The 17,805-nt window shown below is 41.8% G+C and overlaps 1 pseudogene; it reads left to right on the top strand.

Moving 5' to 3' along the window:
* The first annotated feature begins 16,571 nt into the window (after window positions 1–16,571).
* Window positions 16,572–17,398, top strand: LOC124990221 (39S ribosomal protein L42, mitochondrial-like; annotated as a pseudogene).
* Window positions 17,399–17,805: the final 407 nt, after the last annotated feature.

The following is a 17,805-nucleotide window of genomic DNA, read 5'->3' as shown; positions in this document are numbered from 1 at the left end:
AGACAGTGTAAGGATGACAAGACATGGGCCCTAAGAGTTTACAAGGGGTTTCCAAAGGCATGTCTAGGATCCAAACTGGCTTTTCTGTCTCCCATTCTTTGCCCTTCCAAACATTACACCTGTGGTTCCAAGTTCATTTTGACTAGTTCTGCTAGTATGGGGTGGGCAGGGGCAAGTCAGGCTTGGTAGGGAGAAGCCTTCTTAGGGACAAGAATGCTTATCCTGTCCAGCAGAGGGTTTTTGTTTTATTTTTTTTTTTTTTTTTTATTTTTAAGGGTGTGTGGATGTGATGGGGCACAAATCTTTGGAATATTTCCTCCCACTCTATGTGTGGGTAAGGTTAAGATGGGGTGGAGTAGGAGGGGAAGGAGTTTGGGTGTTACTAGTAAATTGACCAAAATTAAGAGTAAACCAATTCCTTAGCTTCCCTTGAACTCTCTAGTGGCTACCCCTGAGCCCTGCAAAGCTGCAATAATCCAAAGCAGAGGTGAATTTATAATGAAGGCAAATGGCCCTTACAGAGTCCCTGAAGTATCAAGGCCCCTGTTTGCCTTGGGAGGGATCCATCTGCTTTTGCAGAAGTAAAATACTTTTACAAGTTGATTGAGGCCCACTGTCTCCATTACAAATTCCCCATGTCACATATGTCCTGTTTTGTTGGACTGGTTGTGGGTGTTTTGGATGTGGCTAAGGGGAAGGGTTTAATGGTACAATTATGTGTCTTGAAGTCACTTCTGGGTCTACTTAAATTACTATAGCTATCTTGGTACATAAATGGTTTTAGGGACATGCCTACTGCCAACGAAAAGACAGAATTATCTGTTCTCTCTGCAGGTAATATTATGAAATCATTACCACACAAAACAATGGTCAGAGTCTACAGCAAAAAAATATGGGGTGGGGAGGTACTAGGGATTGAAATCAGGGGCAGCTGAGCACTGAGCCACATCCCCAGCCCTATTTTGTATTTTGTTTAGAGACAGGGTCTCACTGAGTTGCTTAGCACCTTGCTTTTGCTGAGACTGGCTTTAAACTCTCTATCCTCCTGTCTCAGCCTCCCAAGCCATTGGGATTATAGGCACGAGCCACTGAGCCCAGCAAATATGGAGTATTTTAAAGGTGAAGGTGTGTCTGGAAGTTAACATAAATGTGAAGATTTTTTTCAGGAGTTCGTGGTGTTTGTCAGTTTTTTAAAATTTGTGATTTCATTTGTAGTGAAAATAATTACTTTGTTTAGAAGAGGATTGCTTATCAATGTTGACAATGTCCTGGTTAGCTATTCAGCCTTGTTTTCCAACCAATTCTTCACTCAAGACTCAGTTCCCCTCAAGGGCTTATTGGTCAGCCTCTTATTATTAGCGATTAGTGGGGCGTCCAACATTCTTCATGCTTCTGTTTTCACTCCATGCCATCTGCTGCTTTCTAGAACTGAACACCCCACGTAATGCATTTAAACCATAACATGACCTAATAGCTTTCTTTCCCCAAGCTTATTGATCCCTATGGGAATCATCATCCTCAAGTCACACATGAGGAAACTGAGACCAAGGCCAATGCTAGGCTGAAAGAGGTGATAGCATTGAAGGTGACACAGCATGACATGAGGGGTGGCTGATGTAATATGACTCAAGGTCATTCATTCTAGTTGGTGACAAGATAATTGTTGTTCCTCCCCAACAGCAGCTCCTTCTTCTGGGGCAAGCAAGCCTTGGTTTATGTGGTTTTATTCCCAGGTCCTCATAGTTCTACTTAAGCAAGAAAGAATTGAAATGACTTGCCCAAGATCACTCAGCTAGTAAGTGACAGACCCAGGTTTCAAATCCAGGTCTCTGGATTTAGGGCAGAGAAAGGAAGAAAGAGGGCAAGCAGACTGGCAGCCAACCAGTGCTCTGGCAGACGTAGCAGCAAGAAGAATGAATGTACAGGTGAAGGGAGAGCAGATTGCCTCCAGCTCCTTCTCTCCCCAAGCCACGTGGACTGGACTTTTGGTAACATTTCCCTGCTTTTGGAAACCAAAACACTTCCAGTATCTCACTGGTTTCTGTTAACAACCCCAGGAAGCACCAGAGCAAAGATTATTTTAGATAACAAAGCAGTCTCAGAAACTAGCTCAATGACTTTCCCACTGGGAATACAAGCCATTCACCTAATGTCATGGCAGATTTTGTAGGGAGAACACTAAGGTATTCTTTGAGGGATGTGAGCTTACACCTCAAGGTGCCCTGGTAAAGGATGAACAAAGCATTGAATATCAAGCTGCAGGAAGGGGAGTGTCAAATCCAAGAAGTAGGTCCCATGTGAAATATCCCATTGGCAAAGATTACTAAGGGTGGGATCCTCCTCAGAACCCCTAGTTTTGCAACTATACCCAGAAACCCTGAAATGGGGTTGGGGTGCTCCTGGTAAAATTAAGGACATGAGTCTTCTCTTAAAACTACTGTCTATTTCTAGGCTGGGTCCTCAGGGAATCCTCTCACTTCCCACTGGCATTTATCCCTTTTCCCCCTCCTCAGTAACCCGAAGGTAAATCTCTCCCAAAGGTAAATGTCAGCGGGGTTAAGAGCAAGCTGTGGTCAGACTATGAGAAAGCAATCTACCTCCTTCCTTTCCTGCTCCAGAGCTGGACTCTTACAAAATCAGGTCAAAAGAGCTTTTGTTTCTTTTCCTACTCTCTGCCCCCCTCCCCTTCCCCGCCCTTATTTTCTCCACTCTATCTTGCACATAAAAAATATTGATCTTCCAAAAACTAGGAGGGGTTCATTATGGTTGAAAAAGGTTGGTTAACGAGGCTATAGACTCAGCTTTGCTGAGAGGCTTCCCCACTGTTTCTTCCTCTTCCTTTTCCCTCCTCCACTTTTTCCGTGATTCCATCCCTCTTTGGGACCCTGCACAGTTTTTTTTTAACCCACACGACCAGAGACTCAAAACGCCCGACCGAAGGCCCAGAGGCGTGGGCCCCGAAGGGGTCTCCAATGGTAGCCTTGCGTCCTTGATCCAAAACAATCTGCGGCACCCAGTCCCTTCCCTTCCCGCCCTACGTTCCCCAGACCCGGGTAGGTTTCCCACCCAATCACTCCTGCCCCAGAGGGAGCCTGGCAACAATGGAGCCACCCGGCGCCCTCGGAGGCCCTGAGCACAGTGACTTCCCAACCGATCAGCTCGCGCCGCTAGCCAGCTCAGCCTGTTGCCAAGGAAACCGCCCACTACCAGCATGCTCCGCGCTGGGGGCAGGACTCCGAGGGAGGAGGCGAGGGCGGGAAATCTGGAGCTCCCCGGCTTCTTCCGCGCATGGGGCGGTGCTCCAAGGGATGGGGCGGGGTCTGGGTGACTGGGGGAGGGCCCGGGGGCAGGGAGAGGGCAGGGCCGGGATGGGGAACGAGCCTGGCACCCTCGCGCCCGGGCTCCCTGGTATCCTGGCATCCGGCCTCCCCAGCCCAGTGGATAAAGTGAGGACTGTTAAGGTGCCATGCCAAGAGGCGTCTCAGAGAAGAGTTATCTGTTTTAATTTTAATTTTTGCAATGATTTTTTTGTTAGCATGGGGATCTCTGTGATTACAGAGTGATATACAAATACTCGTGTACCTCCAACTTGACATTTAGGAATCTGGTGTTTACAGTTGTATGTATGTATTTATGATCTTTGTAACTGGCTTAATTTTTTTTTTTTTTTTCCTTTCACCATTCTCTGAGTGCTTAATTTACTTTATTTTCACTCTGCACTGGGTTCCATTCTCTTATAATAGGCGTTTACAGTGTTTTCAACTTGATGGGTGTGGAATGTACTAATCATTGTCACTTTCATTTTCATTTCCTTTTTGTTGTTGTGTTGTTTTGCAGTACTGGAGATTGAACCCAGGATCTCAAGCATTTTAGGTTAATGCTGTATCACTGAGTCACATATCCAGCCCTTTTTATTTTTTATTTTGAAACAGGGCCTCCTTAAATTGCCCAGTCTGGTCTCAAACTTTTGATCTTCCTGGGTCAACCTCCAGAGTAACTGGGATTACAGGTGTGCTGCGACCATTCCTGCCTTCATTTCTCTATTTTAAATGAGTTTGGGTGTCCATTCCCCCACACCCATATTCTGGGGCTGGAACCCAAGGCCTTGTGCATGCTTGGCAAGCACTTTACCACTGAGCTCCATCATCAGCCTGGACTTTGAGCTGCTTTTATGTGATTATTGATTGTTTAATTAACCAATATTCTGTGAATTGCCTGTTTATACCATTTGCCCATTTTTTTTTTTACTGCATTGTGTTTTTCCAAATGGCAAATTTTATAATTTTATGGATACATTTTTTTTTTACCAGTTCAGTGCATTACTTGTAAATATTTTCTTCTAGGCTGTAGCTTGCTTTGCTCCCCATCCCGATTTCTAGGGTATCCTTGAAGCATAGGTTTTAAATTGCTATATAGGCAATTATTTTTCCTTTATGTTTTGCACAATGTGTCTTGATTAAGAATTCAGCTCTGTCTGAAGGTCATTAAGATACTTGCTTGTGTTTTCCACTGATTTTTTTCACAATATATATGGTCAGATTGATGTGAACACATATATCCGACAACTTTCTCCATCAGGTATTTCACATTTAATGCCAGACAAATTCCAAACCTGGACTCCTTTGTTCAAGAAGTATTACTACATAAACATATGCAACATAACATTATAGAAAACCCACTTGTGTATCACAATTCTAAGTTATTTTTCGCATTGTGATCCTTTTTCCCAGACTTTGGAACTTATAGATAGAAATGCAGTTCTAAATTTTTCCATAGTAATAAAATAAAATTTTGATATTACTTTGCAAACATGGCAAAAGTTGAACTATTAACTTCAATCCCAAGTTAATAGTTTAGCCTTTGTAGTTAATAGTTTAGTCTCTGTTGTACTTCATAATCACCATGTTCTGGATATACTTTTCAACCCAGTAAGGAGAAACTTAAACAATCATTGGTGAATAATGCTGCTTCTGTGTAAATCTGTCCTGACTGAAGTGTAATGTGTGTGTGTGTATGCCTCGTGGTGAGGGCCTCCTGATGGGTGGCATCACAATGATGGGAGCACGTGCAAGAGGGGAGATTACCACTTGGCAAGACAGGAAGACATGTCTTGAGAAGGGAGGGGCCAGCCTCTCTCTCTCTCTCTCTCTCTCTCTCTCTCTCTCTCTCTCTCTCTCTTTTTTTTTTTGTACCAGGGATTGAACCCAGGGGCGCTTAACCAATAAGTCACATCCTCAGCCCTTTTTAATATTTTTTTAGAGAAAGGGTCTCACTGAGTTACTGAGGTGCTTAGGGCCTCCCTAAGTTCCTGAGGCTGGGTTTGAACTTGCGGTCTTCCAGCCTCATCCTACTAAATTGCTGGGATTATGTGCATGTGCCACCTCATCTCTCTCTTTTCATAACAACTCTCTCTTCAGAACTAACTTAGGGTCCCAGGAGAATGGTAAGGTATAAAGCCGCCCACCTCTCCCGTTAGAGGAATTTCCGGCCTCCCCACCACCTGTCAATCTGCGCTCTGCCCACCTCCTATGTTGCAGGAATTTCCGGCTTATGCTGTGGCCATCTTCCTGCCTCCCACGTTACATCCTAACATGCTATTGGTTCATCAGTCAGCCTGCAAGAATTCTCCTCCACAATTGGTTCCTTCCAGCCCGAGAGATTCCAATATCTGGGAGAAGCCATATGCCATCTCTCTCTTTTTTCCCTTCTTTTCGCCCTGAGCGGATGCCTTAGCCATCCGCATAAATAAAGTCTCTTGCGTGAGATCTCGTGTCTGCGGAGTGTTTTTTCTGGGAGCTATCGGGGAACCACAACTGAGCCAGTGACCCCTAACAAGAACTACCTTAATTTCTTCCTCCACATTACCTAAACCCTCTCACCCGGCCACACCTCTTAAAGGTTCCATCACCTCTTAACCTCCTTACACTGGGAACCAACCTCCCAACACATGAACCCTGAGGGGAAATGCTCAAACTATATCAAAACCAGAGCACTCTCATTCAGAACAATGAGGTTTAACTATTCTATTAGACTGATCTAGTCCCAGGGATCGGAGTACAACTTAATAGGATATGGGGAAATGTGCTCTATTCTTTTCTGTTTATTCATTCTTATCATTCATTCTAATTTACATTCTTCTCTCCCTTTGCAGCCACTAACCTGATTTTTGCCACTCAGTTAACCTGATTTTTCTCTCCACAGTAACCAACTCAGTTTTTAATATGTGAAACTGCTAGGGAAGTCTCCAGAAGGAATAATGACAGAGTCAAGGATATACTGCCACCAAAAATGCTGCTTTGGTATGTTGATTATTTTGATCTGAGGGCACTTGAAGAACAGCAGACAGGGGTAAAGGCTCTCTGCCCTATCTTTTTGTACCTAAGAACAGTCCATAAAATATCTCATAAGAAAGGTGCCTTCCCTATACTGGGAAAAGAAGAACATCTTTGTCACCAGAGAATGGAAATCAATGCTAAAATGGATGTGTACAAACTTACCAAAATAACCATTATCTTCCATTAGATTTAGTTCCCACCCCATGTGTGTCCGAGTCACTTCCCCACAATTTACTGCCCATAGCCCAAATTTATTATTTCTGCTCTGGTTATTTCTTCTGTTCTTCATTCTCTTACGAAGGCCTCTGTATTAACTTCATGTTACTAAAATAAAATACCTGAGACAAATAATTTATAAAGGGAAAAGGGTTATTTAGCTCATAGTTCCTCAGGTTCTAATCCAAAATTGGGCAGCTGCAAGGCTATGGGCCTCTGGTGAGGATGCTGGATGGCAATGATGTGGATTATGTGCTGAAGTAAATGGTTTCATCAAGGGTTGTGGGGAGAAAGAAAGAGAGAGAAGGGAGGGAGGGAGGGAGGGAGGAAGGAAGGAAGGAAAGAAGGAAGGAAGGAAGGAAAGATGAAAAGAAAGAAAAAGAAAGAGGAGAGACAGACCAGAGTTCCAAAATCCTTTTCCAGGGGGTACACCTCAATGACCTAAGGACCTCCCACTGGCTCCCATCTCTCAAAGGCTCTACCACCTCCCAATAATACCTACAACTGGGGACCAAGCCTTTAACTTATGGGTCTTTGGGGAATACTAACCCAAACCATCGCAACTATATTAAATACTTGTGAATGTGCTTTTGATAGGCAAACCTATCAATCCATACCCCAACATCACCACCTTTTTACTAGACTCCTGCAATCATCTGGCACATTATCCCATTACCCTAAAGCACCCCAGGACCAGGTACCAGGTAAGTAGGACCACCAATATAGTGCAGAGCCCACAAAAATTATTCAAACTAACCAATCCTAAATCTGTTTACCTGCCTTGCCCGCCTTCCTTCAAAAAAACCTTTACCCCTATTTTTTCCTCACTTCTTCTGCGTCCTGACTGACATTGGTGCTTCCCAATGTGGCCCTTCATAATGTGGCATGCCCCTCTCTCCTACTGGGAACTCTGAGTAACAAACTTTCTTTCCAATGATATCACCTCTGATCTGTTGGTCTTACCATACCTGAATGAAACCCAAACTGTAGGTACATTTTAAAACAGGTATGAGCCAAGGAATGCCAGATTTCAGCAACACCAGAAACTAAGAAAAAGGAATGGAATGGATGCTTCTCTAGAGTCTTCAAAGAGAGCATGTTCCAGAACTTTAAGAGAATAGATTTCTCTTAAACCTATTCTGTTAAACCACCTGTTTATAGAACATTGTTATAGCAATCCTAAGAATCTAATTCCCTTCTTCCCTCCCTTCCTTTTCTCTCTTCTCTTTCTTTCAAAATTTAAATGAAAAATTATTGAAGATCAGGAAAAAAGTGCTAAAAGATCTCTTTATCCAGAAAACTGTAGCTAATAATGCACTGCATCTATTGTGTTAAAAGATGAATTAGATTCAAATACAAAAGCCATGAAACAAGCCACCATTCTTCAACAATTTATGCAAAGATAAAATGTTCAGGAACAACTTCAATGACTTACAAAAGACGAGATCTTCTTTTTTTAAAGACACATTATTCAGCATCATGATCAGACTATTATGTTTGGCAATCAACAGTAAGGTACCAAAAAATGATCTCATTAAAACTGTTATGGGGCTGGGGAGATAGCTCAGTCGGTAGAGTACTTGCCTTGCAAGCACAAGGCCCTGGGTTCGATCCCCAGCACCACAAAAAAATAAAAACTGTTATGGTTTGAATCTCAATACTTGTGTACCCCAGACTTCTCATGTTCCCAAAGTCATTCACCAATGATTGTGTAAGTTTCTCTTTACTGGGCTACAAATGTATCCAGACCACAGTGATTATGAAATACAACGGAGACTAAACTATTGCTGCAATGTCCCCCCAAAAGCTCTTGTGTTGAAGAATTAGTCCCCTAATGCAGTAATTTCCAGAGGTGGTAGTTTTGGGAAATGATTAGATCATGCAGGGTCTAACTTCATCAGTGGGTTAATTCATTTGATAGATTAATAACTTGAATGGACTACTGGTGAAACCAGAATTGGGGACAGGCAGTTAGTGTAGAAATAGGGAATTAGGTCAGATCAAGGAAATGGGGGCCATGAAAGCTATCTGCCTCTGGAAGTTGGAGACTGCCCTGGGAGAATGGAATGTCAAGGACCTGCAGAGTTCATTGATTACCAAATTTACCTGCCCTTGTAAGGGACTACAAGCAAGGAGATGCTAATTAATGCCCCCTGGGCCCTTACCTGCCTGAATCACCTTGGCCCTAACCCTGCCCATCACTTTCTCACTTTATGCAAAATGGGGCCTAATCACTTAGGCAGGAAGGAAAGAGATAAGGGGGAAAGAAGGAGAGAATAAAACCTATAAAAAGGACAAGATTTGCTCAATCCAATGGATTCCGCCTTTGGGTCCCCTTCTTCCACCCGGGAGAAGTCTGCTTTTACTTTTCTTTAATAAATCTTTCTTTCTACTCTACACTTGCCTTGGTGTGCTTCTCTGGCATTATACTTCAACACCTGAGGAAGCAAGACTCGTCACCGGTAAACGGCGGTATCACTGGGAAGAAGTGGAAACTGTTGGAAGACGGGGCATGGTTGAAGGAAGTAGGTAAATGTTGATGTGCCCTTGGGGAATTATACCTTGTCCCACCACCCACCCTGTTTTCTGGTTGTCATGAGATGATCAGCTTTCCTCCACCATGCCCTTCCTTTATGATGTTCAGGCCCAGAGCACCTCACCTCAGGTCCAGAGCAACGGAGTCAGCTGACCATGGACTGAAAACTCTGAAAACGTGACCCAAAATGAACCTTTTCTCCTTTAACTTGTTTATGTTGAGTATTTTGGTTACAGCAATGAAAAGCTGACTAACATAACATAAAACCCTTTACAACTAACTTTCCACAGAACAGAACTATTGTTTTTTTTTTTTTTTTTTTTTTTTTTGCTCATACGTGTGAATATTGTCTAAAATGTGTCTTCTCCACTGTAGTCAGACCCTGCCACCACTGTGCTTGGCTAAGTTCACAAATGTGTTGTAAACTGTAACTTCCCTGACCTTTGGCTAGATGAAGCATTAGTCATCTCTTGCTTTGACCCAGGTTTCCTAACTTCACAGTTGGGGCCATTCCCAGAAATGGTATATCTGAATGTCAATCTTATCCACATGGTCATGGTCATTAAGGGCTACAAAAGTAAAACCCCTTGGTCAGTTATGATTTCGATCACTTCGATTTCCATACTATTCAAAATAATCAGGAGGCAACATGGTGGTCTCCTGCAGGAATAAAATTTGATGTGTCTGGAAGCAGATTTTAAAGGTGATTGCTTTTCAGAACATCTTTTTTTTTTTTATTGTAAACAAATGGGATACATGTTGTTTCTCTGTCTGTACATGGCGTAAAAGCATACCATTTGTGTAATCATAAATTTACATAGGGTAATGTTGTTTGATTCATTCTGTTATTTTTCCCTTCCCCCCCACCCCTCCCACCTCTCTTTTCCCTCTATACAGTCCTTCCTTCTTCCATTCTTGCCCCCCTCCCTAACCCTATATCTAACCCTAACACTAACCCCTCCCACCCCCATTATGTGTCATTATCCACTTATTAGCGATGTCATTCGTCCTTTGGTTTTTTGAGATTGGCTTATCTCACTTAGCATGATATTCTCCAATTTCATCCATTTGCTTGCAAATGCCATAATTTTATCATTCTTTATGGCTGAGTAATATTCCATTGTATGTATATACCACAGTTTCTTTATCCATTCATCAATTGAAGGACATCTACGTTGGTTCCACAATCTGGCTATTGTGAACTGAGCAGCTATGAACATTGATGTGGCTGTATCTCTGTAATATGCTGATTTTAAGTCCTTTGGGTATAGGCCAAGGAGTGCGATAGCTGGGTCAAATGGTGGTTCCATTCCAAGTTTTCTAAGGAATCTCCACACTGCTTTCCAGAGTGGCTGCACTAATTTGCAGCCCCACCAGCAATGTATGAGTGTGCCTTTCTCCCCACATCCTCGCCAACACCTGTTGTTGCTTGTATTCTTGATAATCGCCATTCTAATTGGGGTGGTTTTGATTTGCATTTCCCTTATTACTAGAGATGTTGAGCATTTTTCCATATGTTTGTTGATTGCTTGTAGATCTTCTTCTGTGAAGTGTCTATTCATTTCCTTAGCCCATTTGTTGATTGGATTATTTGCATTCTTGGTGTAGAGTTTTTTGAGTTCTTTATAGATTCTGGAAATTAGTGCTCTATCTGAAGTATGATTGGCAAAGATTTTCTCCCACTCTGTAGGCTCTTTCTTTACATTGCTGATAGTTTCCTTTGCTGAGAGAAAGCTTTTTAGTTTGAATCTATCCCAGTTATTGATTCTTGCTTTTATTTCTTGTGCTATGGGAGTCCTGTCGAGGAAGTCTGGTCCTAAGCCGACATGTTGAAGCTCTGGACTTACTTTTTCTTCTATAAGATGCAAGGTCTCTGGTCTGATTCCGAGGTCCTTAATCCATTTTGAGTTTAGTTTCGTGCATGGTGAGAGATATGGGTTTAGTTTCATTCTGTTGCATATGGATTTCCAATTCTCCCAGCACCATTTGTTGAAGAGGCTATCTTTTCTCCATTGCATATTGTTGGAACCTTTGTCTAGTATGAGAAAATTGTATTTATTTGGGTTTGTGTCCGTGTCCTCTATTCTGTACCATTGATTCACCTTTCTATTTTGGTACCAATACCATGCCGTTTTTGTTACTATTGCTTTGTAGTAGAGTTGAAGATCTGGTATTGCGATACCCCCTGCTTCACTCTTTCTGCCAAGGATTGCTTTAGCTATTCTGGGTTTTTTATTCTTCCAGATGAATTTCATAATTGCTTGCTCTATTTCTGTAAGGTACATCATTGGGATTTTAATTGGAATTGCATTGAATCTGTATAGCACTTTTGGTAGAATGGCCATTTTGACAATATTAATTCTTCCTATCCAAGAACATGGGAGATCTTTCCATCTTCTGAGGTTTTCTTTAATTTCTTTCTTTAGTGTTCTGTAGTTCTCATTGTAGAGGTCTTTCACCTCTTTTGTGAGATTGATTCCCAAGTATTTTATTTTTTTCAATGCTATTGTGAATGGGGTAGTTTTCCTAAATTCTCTTTCTGAAGATTCATCACTTATGTATAAAAATGCCTTAGATTTATGTGCATTGATCTTATATCCCGCTACTTTACTGATCTTATGAGATCTAAAAGTTTTCTGGTGGAATTTCCTGGTTCCTCTAAGTATATAATCATATCATCAGCAAATAGGAATAGTTTGAGTTCTTCTTTTCCTATTCGTATCCCTTTAATTTCTTTGGTATGTCTAATTGCTCTGGCTAGAGTTTCAAGGATGATATTGAAAAGAAGTGGTGAAACAGGGCATCCCTGCCTTGTTCCAGTTTTTAGGGGGAATGCTTTCAGTTTTTCACCATTTAGAATGATATTGGCCATGGGCTTAGCATAGATGGCCTTTACAATGTTAAGGAATGTTCCCACTATCCCTATTTTTTCTAGTGTTTTGAGCATGAAGGGGTGCTGTATTTTATCAAATGCTTTTTCTGCATCTACTGAAATAATCATGTGATTCTTGACTTTAAGTCTATTGATATGATGAATTACATTTATTGATTTCCTGATGTTGAACCAACCTTGAATCCCTGGGATGAAACCCACTTGATCATGGTGCACTATCTTTTTAATATGTTTTTGTATGCGATTTGCTAAAATTTTGTTTAGAATTTTTGTGTCGATGTTCATTTAAGGATATTGGTCTGAAATTTTCTTTCCTCAATGTGTCTCTGTCTGGTTTAGGTATCAGGGTAATATTGGCTTCATAGAATGAGTTTGGGAGGGTTCCCTCCTCTTCTATTTTCTGGAGTACTTTGAGAAGTATTGGAATGAGCTCTTCTTTAAAGGTTTTGTAGAACTCGGCTGAGAACCCATCTGGTCCTGGACTTTTCTTTGTTGGTAGGCTTTTGATGACTTCTTCTATTTCATTACTTGAGATTGGTCTATTTAAATTGTGTATATCCTCCTCGTTCAGTTTAAGCAATTCATATGTCTCTAGAAACCTGTTGATGTCTTTGAAATTTTCTATTTTGTTGGAGTATAGATTTTCAAAATAGCTTCTAATTATGTTTTGTATTTCAGTCATGTCTGTTGTGATATTTCCTTGTTCATTCCGAATTTTAGTGATTTGGGTTTTCTCTCATCTTCTCTTTGTTAGTGTGGCTAAAGGTTAATCAATTTTGTTTATTTTTTCGAAGAACCAACTATTTATTCTGTCAATTTTTTGTATTGTTTCTTTTGTTTCAATTTCGTTGATTTCAGCTCTGAGTTTAACTATTTCCTGTCTTCTACTACTTTTGGTGTTGGTCTGTTCTTCTTTTTCTAGGGCTTTGAGTGTTAGGTCTTTTATTTGTTGAGTTTTACTTCTTTTATTAAATGCACTCCATGAAATAAATTTTCCTCTAAGTACTGCTTTCATGGTGACCCGGAGATTTTGATATGATGTTTCTTTGTTCTCATTTACCTCTAGGAATTTTTTAATTTCCTTCCTAATATCTTCTGTTATCCATTCATCATATAGTAGCATATTGTTTAATCTCCAGGTGTTGGAGTAGTTTCTGTTTTTTACTCTTTCATTAATTTGTAACTTCAATCCATTATGATCTGATAGAATACAAGGTAGTGTCTCTATCTTCTTGTATTTGCTGACATTAGCTTTGTGGCATAATATATGGTCTATTTTAGAGAAGGATCCATGTGCTGCTGAGAAGAAAGTGTATTCACTCTTGGTTGGATGGTATATTCTATAAATGTCTGTTAAGTCTAAATTATTGATTGTGTTATTGAGATCTATGGTTTCTTTGTACAATTTTTGTTTGGAAGATCTGTCCAGTGGTGAGAGAGGCGTGTTAAAGTCACCTAGTATTATTGTGTTATGGTCTATTTGGTTTCTAAAATTGAGAAGGATTTGTTTAACATACATGGATGAGTCACTGTTTGGGGCATAGATGTTTATGATTGTTATATCTTGCTGATTTATGCTTCCCTTAAGCAGTATGAAATGTCCTTCTTTATCCCTTCTGACTAACATTGGCTTGAAGTCCACATTATCTGAAATGAGGATGGATACTCCAGCTTTTTGCTGAGTCCATGTGCATGGTATGTTTTTCCCCATCCTTTCACCTTTAGTCTATGGGTATCTCTTTCTATGAGGTGAGTCTCTTGCAGGCAACATATTGTTGGATCTTTGTTTTTAATCCAATCTGCCAGTCTATGTCTTTTGATTGATGAATTCAGGCCATTAACATTCAGGGTTATTATTGAGATATGATTTGTATTCCCGGTCATTTGGTTCATATTTAAAATTTTTGACACATCTTGGTTCCTCCTTTATTTGACAGTTCCTTTAGGATAATTCCTCCCTTTGCTGATTTGCTTCTTTGTTTTTTATCTCTTCCTCATGGAATATTTTGCTGAGAATGTTCTGTAATGCTGGCTTTCTTTTTGTAAATTCTTTTAGCTTTTGTTTATCATGGAATGATTTTATTTCATCGTCAAATTTGAAGGTAAGTTTTGCTGGGTATAAGATTCTTGGTTGGCATCCATTTTCTTTCAGAGCTTGAAAAATGTTGTTCCAGGCCCTTCTAGATTTTAGGGTCTGGATTGAAAAATCTCTGATATCTGTATTGGTTTCCCCCTGAATGTAATTTGGTTCTTTTCTCTCACAGCCTTTAAAATTCTGTCTTTATTTTGTATGTTTGGTATTTTCATTATAATGTGCCTTGGTGTGGGTCTGTTGTAATTTTGTGTATTTGGAGTCTTATAGGCCTCTTGTACTTGATTTTCCATTTCATTCTTCAGATTTGGGAAATTTTCTGATATTATTTCATTGAATAGATTGTTCATTCCTTTGGTGTGTTTCTCTAAGCCTTCCTCAATCCCAATAATTCTTAAATTTGGCCTTTTCATGATATCCCATAGTTCTTGGAGATTCTGTTCATGATTTCTTACCATCTTCTCTGTTTGGTCAACTTTGTTTTCAAGGTTAAGTATTTTGTCTTCAATATCTGAGGTTCTGTCTTCCAGGTGTTCTATCCTATTGGTTATGCTTTCTATGGAGTTCTTAATTTGGTTTATTGTTTCCTTCATTTCAAGGATTTCTGTTTTTTTGTTTTTCAATATCTCTAACCCTTTATTGAAATGATCTTTTGCTTCCTGTATTTGCTCTTTTAACTCTCGATTGGTGCTATCATTCAATGCCTGCATTTGCTCTTTCATCTCATCATTCAATGCCTGCATTTGCTCTTTCATCTCATCGTTTTCTTCCCTAATCATTTTAATTATGTACATTCTGAACTCCCTTTCTGTCATTTCTTCTGCCATGCTGTCGTTGGATTTTATTGATGTAACATCTAGATTTGTTTGGGGCATTTTCTTCCCTTGTTTTCTCATATTGTTCAGGAATCAGTGGGTCATTAAGATATTGCAGATTTCCTCTATTGACTTATAATATCCCTGAAGATTGCTAGTATATTCCCTCTTATCCTTTAGTAGACTGCAGTCTTGGAGGAAGTTGATAATGCGGTGCTCCACAAGGAAGCTGCCTCTCTAGGGTTGGTGACCCTCAGGTGGGGTATATTCCCTGATAGTGGGCAGAGGTGCCTCCACTTGTTGACCAATGGTCATCCAAAGGGGAACTAGGATGCAGGCTGAGGCAAGGCCTGTTTGTGCCTGTGTCTCTGGTTTTACCGTCCTTGTGGCAAAACCTCATCCGGCGGGGAAGACTCACCCAGTGGGGAGGTCTTGCTCATCAGTTCCCCTCCTAGAGGTTCCCCTCAATCTACAACTACTGCCTGGGCTGGGCTGTCTTCCTCTGCAATGTTCCCAGGGACCCGGACCTACCTCCTGGGCCTGGGAGCCTCACCCTTCGCAGACGAGTCTCCTTAGGCTGCCTGTCCTCAGAGAATCTGCCCGCAGTCCTGGAACCTTCGCTCCGCCCCTAGGCGTGTCTCTGTGCGACTCTTCCACCAAGAAACCGCCTAGGTCCTGGGACCCTGCTCTGTACCTAATTGGCTGGCTATGCGGCCCCTCCTCTGAGCCGCCACCTGGAGCCCCGTACAATAGCTCTGAGACCCAGAGACCCGCCACACACCACTTCCTCCAGACAGCCGCCCGGTGTTCCAACGCAGTCACTAGGAGTCCAAGCAACTCACTTCGCGTCTCCTCCTCCCGCCACCACCAGTAGCCCTAGGCAGTCACTCCGAGTCCAAGTGACCCGCCCTGTTCCTCCTCTTCCTCGGGGTAGCCCCCCGGGTGTTCAGGAGCGGTCGCTCGGAGACCAAGTGACCCACCGCGCTCCTCCTCCTGGCAGGCCACCGGTGTTCAGGAGCGGTCGCTTTGAGTCCAAACAACTCACCACTCGCCTCCTCCTTTGGCAACCGCCTGTGGCTCTGATGCAGTCACTCCTAGACCAAGCGACCCGCCGCGCTTCTCCTCTTCCTCCGGGCAGCCCCCCGGTGTTCAGAAGCGATCACTCTGAATCCAAACAGCTCTCCACGCAGCTCCTCCTCTGACAACTGCCTGTGGCTCTGATGCAGTCACTCCTAGACCAAGCGACCCGCCACGCTTCTCCTGTTCCTCCAGGCAACCCCCCGGTGTTCAGAAGTGATTGCTCTGAGTCCAAACAGCTCGCCATGCAGCTCCTCCTCAGGCAGCTGCCCGGAGCCCCAGTGGTTGCTCTGAGTCCAAGCGCTGTACTGAGCCGCCTCCTCTACGATGATCCCAGTGATCCGTGTTTACTGCTCCAGCGAGGGGGAGGGGCGTCTCGCCGAGCAAATCTACTTCACAAAGTTCTCTGTGTTCCTGGGCTACCGCCCCATCCGGGACGCCTCCCCAACGGGAGAGACTCACCTGGCGGCTTTGAGTTGGTCCCAAGTCTCTCACTATCTCCTCTTTTGAATCCTGCGTCCTGGAGCAACATGAAATGCAGCTGCCCTCTAGTCCGCCATCTTGAAAACCCCGAGAACATCTTTTTTCATATCTTTCTTATGACACCATGGCAGCAACTGCATTAAAATAGGTGATATCAAAGAGAACTTTCTTGAAGTATTTATTTCCAGTTAAAAATGGAGCTTTATCTGGTGTTTGTCATAAATCTACATTTTCTTCTCTTTCCAGAGAAGAAAATAGTTGCAAAGTGGAGCTCACTTTGACATCCGATGGCAGGACAATTGTATGCTACTACCCTTATGTGGATATTCCACATGAACACACACAACCTATCCCTCAACAAGATCCTGTAATGTACAAAGCTGCTCTCCCCACCCTTTCCATTGCAGCCATTTCCCCCGCCTCCCAACTACTGTCAGTCTGTGAACATCCTAGCTAGCTATTGGTTCATCAGTCAGCTTGCAAGTATCTTTCTCTGTTATTGGTCCCCTGTTAGCCTGGCAGAATTCAACTGCTTTGGGTAGCTACCCCACCATCTTTTCTCTTGCTTTTCTCTCCCCCTGACTCGCTTTCTTTCTCTCCTCCTTGCTTTTCCACTCTCTCTAGTGTGCGCCCTTTCTCTTTCCCTTTCTTTTCCTCTCATTTTCTCTCTTACCCTGCAGGGAGACACTCTGTTTGCTTAATAAACTCCCTTATGTGATTTCCCATGTCCGGCGTGGTTTTCGTGGGATTTCTTACAGAATCTGTGCACAATAATGAAGAAACACACAATCAAGTGCTAAAGATCATATTGGAAGAAAAAGGTGAACACCTTGAGCAAGGACTCATGATAGAAAACTTAGCAAAATGTTCTTTACTACTAAGCATCGTTGATATCCTCGTGGAAGGTATCCCAGACTTTGTAAGAATCCAAGTCCTCTAAAAGACAGATGATATTGAGATTCTTAGGAGAATCAAAGAAAAATGTTATCTGATGTCTCATTTGCCATTTGAGAATATGCAATCTGGTGTATTCACTAATATGTTATATAGTAAAATAATAATAATAAAATCTATTTTCATATGTTAAAATATGTATTTATTAATCCTGAACTTGATATTTTTATTTAGAGAAAATATTTTATTTTCATCTTATTTTCCTTTTGAGATATTAAAGGCTACTACTTATTTTATGTCTAGTATGAGTATTTTAACCTCATCAAACATTAGTATAAATATGGTTAATAAAATACACGTTTCTTCTGCTCTTTTAAACATTGCGTCTGACACAGAAGGACACAGAAGGATTCTGTAATTCGAAGACCTGTCATATATCTGTTGCTTTGACTAAGTTAATTCCT

This window comes from Sciurus carolinensis, chromosome 8 (genome assembly GCF_902686445.1).
Source record: "Sciurus carolinensis chromosome 8, mSciCar1.2, whole genome shotgun sequence".
NCBI classification, from domain to species: domain Eukaryota; kingdom Metazoa; phylum Chordata; class Mammalia; order Rodentia; family Sciuridae; genus Sciurus; species Sciurus carolinensis.
The sequence above is the reverse complement of the archived record's forward strand: the minus strand, read 5'-3'. Positions and strand labels throughout refer to the sequence as shown.